The sequence below is a fragment of the Abramis brama genome (assembly GCF_963993115.1).
Source record: "Abramis brama genome assembly, chromosome: 20".
NCBI classification, from domain to species: domain Eukaryota; kingdom Metazoa; phylum Chordata; class Actinopteri; order Cypriniformes; family Leuciscidae; genus Abramis; species Abramis brama.
Window position 1 is genome coordinate 2,309,686 of NC_139982.1, and position 10,756 is coordinate 2,320,441.

Below are 10,756 nucleotides of genomic sequence, written 5' to 3' on the forward strand. Positions count from 1 at the left end.
TACTTACAACATAACTATAAATGAACGCTGCACAATAGCGGTAGTTCCATGTACCTTCATTTCATAGCCAGTCGCAAATCCAGGTCTCACACACACACACACACACACACACACACAGAAGGGTGTCACCATGTCAACAAAGCACGGGACTGCGGGAGGAACATGTGGAGGGAAAATGGCAGCCGCCAACAACCCACCGCAATAAAGCTATAAACCAAAATAACTGTTACATAAAATCATGCATCTATGTGCTAACTAGTTAGCCAAACAACACATACCTCAAAGCGGAAGGGATGAAAACAAAGAGAATGGGCGGTCCCCGAATCCCCTTTTATACGCTCCCTTACAGTATACGATTGGACACTAAATTACCCAAGGGCATTAGGTTAATTAGAAACGAAACTCTGTACGTCCCACCACACAGGGTTTCACAGCATTGCACACTATAACCAATCACACATGATCTGTTGAGATGCAATGGCCAATCAGAGGCATCAAGATTAGTAATCGCTGAAACACCAGAGTTTTGTTATAAGACAAAAAGACTGTTATATCATTAAAAGACTGTAGGACCAGGTTAACATATACAAACATTGAAGACGCTAATAAAAAAGGCAGAGGCTTACCAATGGCAGGGAAACTAGTTTAATGAGAACAAGACTCCTATATCACAATCTTACCACCCTGTGCACAGGTCTCACCACAACACACACACATCAATAAGGTCAAGCATGAACACACAGCACTCCATGACCAAATCCCACCACCGCACGCGAGGGCCTACCAGCGGCCTGCCCTGAAGCCTCGGCTCCTGCAACGAAAGACCAGATTAACAAAATGATCTCCAAATAAACCAAAGAAATTACAACAAGAACACTTGAAACATAAAAAGTTACAAAAAAACTAATGAAAAACATTTAATTATTGATGTGCGTGTGTTGTGGTGAGACCTGTGCACAGGGTGGTAAGATTGTGATATAGGAGCCTTACTAATCTTGATGCCTCTGATTGGCCATTGCATCTCAACAGATCATATGTGATTGGTTATAGTGTGCAATGCTGTGAAACCCTGTGTGGTGGGACGTACAGAGTTTCGTTTCTAATTAACCTAATGCTCTTGGGTAACACCAGAGTTGTGTTCAGTGCGCGAGCTGAACTCTACATTCTGGCTGAATTCTGCTCTCTCGCTGTTACAATCACGGCTGAAGCAGATGCAGAAGCAGGATCCAAGTGCAGCAGGTTTATTAAACAAACTCAAAAGATAACAAAATAACAGTTACTCAGGACACAAGAACAGCCCACATACAACATTAACAACTCACAAAGACTGAAACAAGACACAGGGCTTAAATACACAGACAGACAAGCTAAACAAGATAACAAGGGGGCGTGGTTAATAGAAAACACCTGGGAAGACTAATCAATATAACGGGGAACTCCAAAACATGGGACAGGACAGAGGAACACAGACATAAATCATAACATAACCCCCCCTCTTATGGGCGGCTCCCGACGCCCATAACAACAAAACCCATAGTTCAGGAGGGTGGTGGAATGGAGGCGGACCGGGGGGCGGGATGGAGGGCCTGGCCCGTGGAACGGCAGAGGGCCTGGAGACTGCGGCAGGACGGGAGGCCAGGGCGGATCAGGCAGTGCAGGCGACCAGGGCGGATCAGGCAGTGCAGGCGACCCTTCGGGCGGCCAGGGCGGAGACAACCCTTCGGGCGGCCAGGGCGGAGACGACCCTTCGGGCGGCCAGGGCGGAGAAGACCCCTCGGGCGGCCACGGCGGAGAAGACCCCTCGGGCGGCCACGGCGGAGAAGACCCCTCGGGCAGCCATGGCGGAGAAGGCTTATTGCCCCCCACCAAAATTTTCTTGGGGAGGTTAACGGACTTAGGCACCGGGTAGAAGGAGTCCAGTGGCGAAGGCATGTCAGGGCTGGATGAGACAGGCGGTGAAGGCAGGTCAGGGCTGGACGAGGTCTGCGACAAGGGCAGGTCAGGACTGGACAGGACCAGCGATGAAGAGGGCTCTGAGCTGGACAGGACCAGCGGCGAAGAGGGCTCTGAGCTGGGCAGGACCAGCGGCGAAGAGGGCTCTGAGCTGGGCAGGACCAGCGGCGAAGAGGGCTCTGAGCTGGTTAGGACCAGCGATGAAGAGGGCTTAGTGCTGGACGAGACCAGCAGTGAAGGCTCTAGCTTGGCGGGCATGTCGCTTGCTGTCTCAGGCGCGGCGGGCATGACGCTCTCAGTCTCAGGGGTGGCAGGCATGACGCATACTGCCTTGGCTTCGGCAGATTTGGCGTGAAGTGCGGGCTTGGCTGGACTGGCGTGAAGTGCGGGCTCGGCTGGGAAGATGACTGGCTCTGGCTCGACTGGGCAGACGACTTCTTTACCATGTAGTAGACTTTGAACTTGACTTGAATCAAACTTGACTAGGCTGGTGGGATGTGGAGCATAACGGCGAGTTCCCCGGACGGATATCAAAGGGGGGTCGATCAACTTGGATGCCAGATCAGCACTGTTGGAAACCAGCTTGCGTGCTCTGGGCCAGACAATCCCCGCATCAGATCCCAGGCGGATACTGAGCTCCTGCTCGGTGGGTTTAACGAGATGAGTGATGTTGGTGGAAAACGCACACTCAGGGAAAAAGCTGTCCCAGCAGACAGATATCGCCTCCCTCCAGTTTAGCCCTGAAAGATCGGGGAGCGGTCGTGGGTCAACGTACTGGGCCCCGATCTGGTAACAGGTGATGATGATTTGATCGCTCAGACCACAGTCAACCGCCAGAGAACAAAATCCAGTTGTGAATTCGAACAGATCGCGGCTGTCCTGAGCCAGCGCCGCGATCAGATCCCAACACATCCTGAGCACTTAAGCTGAATCTTACTACGGGTGTAGCCGGGTATTCTCTTACATAAACCCTGCTGCTGGATTCATGGTCTTGGTGAGTTGTTCTGTTACAATCACGGCTGAAGCAGATGCAGAAGCAGGATCCAAGTGCAGCAGGTTTATTAAACAAACTCAAAAGATAACAAAATAACAGTTACTCAGGACACAAGAACAGCCCACATACAACATTAACAACTCACAAAGACTGAAACAAGACACAGGGCTTAAATACACAGACAGACAAGCTAAACAAGATAACAAGGGGGTGTGGTTAATAGAAAACACCTGGGAAGACTAATCAACATAACGGGGAACTCCAAAACATGGGACAGGACAGAGGAACACAGACATAAATCATAACACTCGCGAATACTTTCATCATAAACCCATAGCCTAAACAGGTTTGGTGATCGTGCTCTTGAGAGCGTCGAAACTAATATAAATAGGTTTTTCTATTTACAACGTATTTTTGCTGCGTTGAGCAATGTAGCCAATCACAAACATATCTGATTTCTTAAACGCAATGGCCAATCAGACGTGTTTAAGTTAGAATAAAAAACGCCAGAGTTTTTGTCCAGTGCTGAGATCTGCACACTCAAATCCTCTCGTTATAGTTTAACTTGTAACAAAAAAGTGTAGACATTATGTAGGCTAAAAAAGATATTCATTGTACAGTCAGCTTAATCGATTAGCAGAACTTTGTGAGATCGCGATGAATTAAGATGAGTGACAGCTTAGTGCTTATAAGGGAGCGCTTTTATGTAAGCAATAAGGTACAAGCGAGACCACACACACCTGTTCAACATTTTCACAGTGAGACAAGGGGCCCTATCTTGCACCCAGCGCAATTGACTTTGTACACCGACGCATGTTTCATTACTATTTTGCACCTGCGCAAAGCGCACTTTTCCCTCCACAGAAGCACGTCGCTAAACTAGGGAATGAACTTGCGCTCCCTGGGCGGTTCAGCGCAAAAAAGGAGGCGTGTTCCGGCGCAAACAATCGCTGGTGCTATTTTACTGTTCCATAAAACAATTGCGCCACTGGCCAGAAAAAACCTAGTCTAAAGTCAGTGGCGCGTTGCGCATGTTATTCATATGCTATTTTAAGGGCGCATTGGCCATAATCAGTGTAGCATGTGCACAACGCACATACTTTGATTCTCTCATCTACACAGAAGCAGCAGTTTTCATTTTTGCAAATAATACATTATTACAAACGATTGATAGATATATATAACTTTTATTGCAGACACAGGTCCATATAACAACATACAGCATAAAAAAGGAGATACAAAAATACATAAAAATTCCATAATAGCCTATAGAATATACAGGCTATTACACCAATGTCGTCTAAGCCTCGAAGAATATCTATAACAGCTTTTCAGAGGATTGACTAGGGCTTCAATTATATGGTTCACTGAATTGTCCAGTCGACACATAAAACCAAACATCAGTTGCCTTAAGAGTGCCTCACAGGTTGGCACTCTATTAGCCACAAACAAATGACTGGCACTATGCCACCTAGGGACACGGAGCAGCAACCTCATTGCATCATTGTATGCTACCTTTAGCCGCTGCATACTCTTTTTCTTATAGTTAGACCACAATTGAGCAGTATATAGCGGTGTGATATAGGTTCTAAACAGAGAGCACTTCACAGAGTCAGAACACATATAAAACTTCCTTATGAGCATATTTGCTTGAGCATAAATTTTACAGCGCTGACGATATAGGTCTTTGTCATCTGTCCAGTCATTAGATATAACATGACCTAAATATTTGACTACCTCACACACAGCAAGAGGGCTGTCTGACAAATAAAAAGTCGGAAAAATTGATTTATTGTCCTCATTGCTTCTAACTACCATTATGTGGCTTTTCTTAGTATTATATTTAATATCATAATCTAAGCCATATTGCGAGCAGACTTTCAGCATCTGCTGCAGCCCAACGCTGTATGGACAGAGCAGGACAAGATCGTCTGCATGCATTAGATGATTAACAACAATGTTGCCCACAAGACAGCCAGTTTTTAACCTATTTAACTGGTCTGACAGTTCATCCATATAAACATTAAATAAAATAGGAGACATAATTCCTCCTTGTCTCACTCCATTACTGACATGAAACGGAGCAGATACAACATTATCCCATTTAACCTGAAATGTTTGATGGGCATACCAAAACACTAAAATTCTCACAAAAAATGTAGGAGCACCTCTATCAAGCAATTTTACAAACAGTCGTTCATGATTGATTCTATCAAATGCCTTTGACGCATCAATAAAACATAAAAACATGGACGAATTCAGGCTGTTATACCTGGACACAATCTCTTTAAGAGCATAGATACACAAATCGGTTCCATGCTTTCTTTTAAACCCAAACTGATTGTCAGTAGTAAGAACATACATTTCTAACTTTGTTAGCAGTATTCTCTCCAGTACTTTAGACAAGATACTGGCTAATGCAATTGGTCTATAATTGTCAATACTGTTGAGCTTACCAGCCTTGTCTTTAAGCACAGGTAGTAACAAAACAGACATAATAGCATTGGGCAGGACACCATGAACCAAACAACCATTAAAACACATGGAAAGCAAAGGACAGAGCTTATGGCTGGCATATTTTAGATGTTCAGCATTAATGTAGTCCATACCGCAGGCTTTATTGTTCTCCAACATATTAATGGCATCATAGATATCTGCTACCCTAACCATCATATCTGCTGAGAAATCAGTATGTTCATGATTGATTCTAACTGAGTTACTTTTGACACAATTAAATAGGTCACAGTAATGCTCTCGCCAGAGCTCAGCTATTTTTTCTGGGCTACTAATACCTTCAATAACAGCCGGTAAGGAAATTTTATTGTTATTCATAATTTTGACCTCTTGCCAAAAATCAGTAGGGTTGTTTTTCTGTAACTTTCTGGCTAGTGAGTCTGCTCTCATTGTATTTTCATTTTTCTTAATAAAACGTAGTGCATACTTAACTCTAGCATTTGTCATTTTTTTTCTATCTAACAATTCCCCATGTCTAGACCAGAGTCTAAAGGCCTCTCTTGCCTCAGCATACTGCTCAGCCACAAACTCATTCCACCCAGGTCTAATGTTAAGCACCTTACATTTTCTTTTACAGAATGGTTCACTGGAAACATTAAGACATTTCACAATACCATCATACATGGCACAGAGTTTTTCAACATGTAGCACATCCTTACAATTAATATCTGAGCACATTAGGGCATCATAAGGCAGAGGAATATTATTTAGAAAACTTTCAGTTCGCAATGAGTATTCAGCCACCTCCTCTTTACTCAGCTTTGACCAGTCCAGTTTACTTGAAGCTGCATTATTATTCCTGGACAACAGGGGAAGTTTTTCAACATCTAACAAAGCAGCAATAGGTATATGATCTGAGGTGGCAAGTTCATAGCAGATCTCCACATTTATCAGTGAGGCATGAGCATCAGCAGTGGTCACAATATGGTCTAACCAAGATGTTGTGTTCCACGTGTAGCGGCACGAGGATGGGATGAAATGATTTCAAGCATAAAATGATCTCTGCTAACGACTACGCCACCCTGGAATCTTGCCAGGGACAATAAAATATAGTTTGTTATTTAAGGACACACAGGTTCGTCCACAGTAAGGCGGCAGGAGACGTGGGTACAAAAATATAAATTTGTTTTATTAAAGATAAATAATCAATATAAAATGCACAAACATCAACAGCACTCAATGTAGACAATTTTGTGGTTCCACGAGCACACATGGAGCGACCTGAGTCAGCAGGACAGGAGCCGAGGCAGAGCAGTGGATAAGGGCACATAAGGCCTCCACGACAAGTCACCTTTTCCGTACGCCTGTGCATATACACTCACACCAGTACACACGCTCACACCACTCAGCACACCACACTCGTGAGGGAGACCACCACCAACAATCCGCCCCTGCTTTGTGCACTCAGCTCCTGGAACAGAAATGTCACTGTTGAAACACACTCAGAATTGTCACTGTTGAAACACACTCAGAATTGTCACTGTTGAAACACACTCAGAATTGTCACTGTTGAAACACACTCAGAATTGTCACTGTTGAAACACACTCAGAATTGTCACTCCAAGAGACAGAAATTGGAGTAGAGATGATCAGTTTCACATTAAACATATTACAAAATTCTGAGTCAAAATACAAAATAAAAACTAATACAAATGAAAAGAAAACTTTCCTGGTGTCACAAGACACAGAGACAACCCCGAAATAAAGGGCTCACATGGAGGCACACACACTAAAATAAACACAGAGGACAGTGTTTTCAGTCCTTTGTCCACAGCGGATCAAAGCAACAGCAAAAGCAGCAAAGCAACAGCAAAAGCAGCAAAGCAACAGCGCCTCCAGAAGTAGTCCCACGCAGTCAACCGCACGGAAACTAATCGGTGGTGCAGATGCGACCCATTGGTCCGTACTACATCTACGAATTTACAAATAAACAATCAGACAAACTCTGTGATTTAACTGCTAACCATTAATAAAAGCTGTTTCTCTCAACAGATTGCCATTTAACCTAGGCGCAAATTTAAAACTACATACCTTTTAGGTGCGATCTCTGGGGACCAACTCAGTCAGACAGACAACATGCATGTGGGCTCATCCCATCTATCAGATGGACAGCGTGCGCGTCGGCAATAACTAAGCATTCCGGGCATGAAGTATAAACAACCATACTTTGACCATCAAGGGTACAACCTCAGCCGAATGCCAGCCGCGAAAGCTTGCATGTCGCCCTGAAAATAAGCTAATGTTAGCTACAGTATGCCATTGATCGGCCAGCTCACAACACCCAACATACCTGAATGACGACACGGGAAGGGGCGGTGCCTCATGACACCATACACTCTAACCAGCTTGTTTATATGCGCTATTACAGCTCACTGATAGGACGAGCTCAAATGAATTAATCAGCCACCTGCAGGCAGGATATATTTCATTAGACCTGCCACACACGCATCACTAACATAGGTAAAACTTGAGTCAGGCAACAAAGCAATACTCGATAGAATTAAGTTAGACTCATTACAGAACTGCTGTAAGTGTGTTGCAAATAAAGATTTGCTATCTGACATGTCAGCATTAAAATCACCCATAACATAGACACAAGATGAACTATTCTCTTCTATAAATGACTGAATAAACGCTAACCTGTTCAAAAATTCATCCTCATGCTCATATGATTCATACGGTGTATAAACATTTAAAACAATACATTTATTTTCATTAAAATTACACTCTAGCCCTATGGCCCAGTCAACATTTAGTCGCACCACATTCACCATTGAGTCATATTTGATGTTCCACAATATTGCTACACCACCAGCTATCCTACCTCGAACCAGCTTTGTACTGAGGTCAGTAGTGGACTCTCCAGCCCCATGAAAGTTTATGTGTATAGTGTTCAGCTTATCCAGATCTTGTTTCGCCAGCCAAGTTTCTTGCAAGCACAGAATGTCACACTCATCCAGCAATGTATCCACAACCAGACGTTTTGATATATCAGTAGCAGTATGACCTACTCGCAGCCCGCGGGTATTATATGAGACAACACGCATTTTACAATGTTTTGTCATTTCCAGCCGAGCAGCTGGCCTTCATCCCGTCCTCACCCACAACTACAGCAGGCACACTAGCATCATTAACATGCAACAGCCCCTCATCTCGAGAGCGGGGGGCATCCTCTGGCCCGGACAGACCTCCGTCTGCTCCCCTAGGGCGACGAGGCTCATAGTAGCGTCGGACAAAAGTCCCAGCGGGCCAAAGCTGCGGATCGTATAGCTCGGCCACATCATTACATTCAGCAGAAATACAGAAGGAGCTAAATCTGCTCTGTGACGCCTCTATTTTTCTGCATGTCACTTCCCGATTCAGCTTCATCTTTAAGTAGTCACTGAGAGTATCTGCACCAACACTGAGATCAAACTTCGTTGCAAATACCTTTACCATCTTTGTTTTAACAGCCAGTATATTACTAACCACACCAGTCCCAATTATGCCAGTTTTCTTTCTCACATACCTCGCTGGAGTTTTTACAGTGCGAGGTGTGGGGCTTCGATGAACAGGGTTCTCAGATACCTGCTTCAGCCGTACCTGCTTCAGTCTGCGCCCATCCTTAACCACCATACTCCATGGGGGAGTCACAGACTGAACCGGTCTTCCGCCATCAGTCTCACCACGCGCCGCTGTCGAGCATTCATCAGCCGCAGAGGGAGGGCAGGAGACAGGACCAGGGCCCATTGGCCTCTTCAACACAGCCGAGGGAAGACCTGTCACGCTGGGCGCAAGACCCGGTTGTGTCTCCACGGCAGAGAGGCAGACAGCGTCCGGGTCACAGTGCCCCTCCACAGCTGTCAGCCGGCCGTCAAGTTTCTCAGAAACCTCCCGCAACATTTCACAGGCAGCTACTTGAGCTCCCATAGTTCTTTTTAGGTAATCAATGTCAGTATTAATTTGCTGCATTTACCCAAGGAGCACAGACACGTCGATATGTTTAAATGAGACGGGGGGTAGTTCATCCAGGAAATGCGATACAAATCTTGGGATCTCTTCACCGCATTCATTAAGCGCTTGCAGACACATTTTGACATTATTAACATCCTTCTTTTGTCCCCTATGGGAGATCCATCGTTTATGATGTGGAAGGAGCTCTGCCAAAACTGCCTTTGAGTTCTCAATCCGCTCAGAGCTGAAACTGCTCGTTACAATCGTCACAATATCATCATGGCTTAGTGTTCGCATTTTAATCACAATAAAGTTCAACAACTCATCTTCGACTACGACTCTACCGTCTCCAGTATGGTAAATCTCTGGTTTGATTCGAGAAAACTCTTGTGTGCACACTCCTGCAGCACGCCGTGCTGCTGCTGTTGTACCAGCCGCCATCATGTCTTAGATAGATATATAGATAGATAGATAGACAATTTATTATAAAAGCATACATCTAGCTTACACATTTACCCAAATTATTATATGCCTGTTTAACCGAAGCTAATTTGGGTGTGTTTCTCCATCCCCAATGTCACTTCTCTCTCTTTTACGGCCATGACGAGAGCGTTGCTCTCCACGGCTGTGAACCGCTCCTGGCGCGCGCCTGGCAAATCCGCCGTTACAATAGCAATCCGCCAAGGAAAAAGCGCGTCTGCTCTTAAAGGGAATGTGAGATGACGCTCTGATTGGTTTATTTCACGTTACGCCCAAACCACACCTATGAATAATGAAGCTACTTCAGACCAACCCCTTTTAGATTTGCGCCGGGCGCAAGAGTCATTTATCCCGCCGGGAAAATAGCAACAGCGCCGAGACCCGCCCACAAAGTTACTTGCGCTTTGCGCTTTGACACTTGCGTTTCAGATCGTTAAAATAGGGCCCAAGATCTCACAGAGACTCACGAGATCCAACGTGACTTGAGAAGAAAAACAAATGGGCAGAGATGGGAAGTACAAATACTTTGTTACTGTACTCAAGTAGATTTGTCAGGTATTTTTTACTTTACTTTACTATTTATTTTTGTGCCGACTTTTTCCTTTTACTCCTTACATTTTTAACATGAATATCAGTACTTTCTACTCCTTAGATTTTACAAAATTGGCTCGTTACTTTAGTTTCAAATCATTTCAGTGGAGTTACCGCTATTATTTTTCGCGTCATCAATACCGAATTCAATCTAATTGGATGGGAATATACGTTGCACTTGACGCACCAAGACGACTCGACAGATTCGGTGGCATTCATTCGCGGCAAAATCAATGCGGCTTGATGGCGGTAATGTTAGCACATAGTAGTATGGACGGCGACATTACTGAA

General features: G+C 44.7%; 1 long non-coding RNA gene across 1 annotated transcript; it reads right to left on the minus strand.

The window, feature by feature from the left end:
• Positions 1-6,569: 6,569 nt before the first annotated feature.
• Positions 6,570-7,895, minus strand: LOC311070520. The gene is made up of 2 exons (XR_014603680.1): positions 7,493-7,895; positions 6,570-7,373 (listed from the first exon to the last, which is right to left on the minus strand). It is a non-coding gene; the product is annotated as an uncharacterized lncRNA (long non-coding RNA).
• Between the last annotated feature and the right edge of the window lie 2,861 nt (positions 7,896-10,756).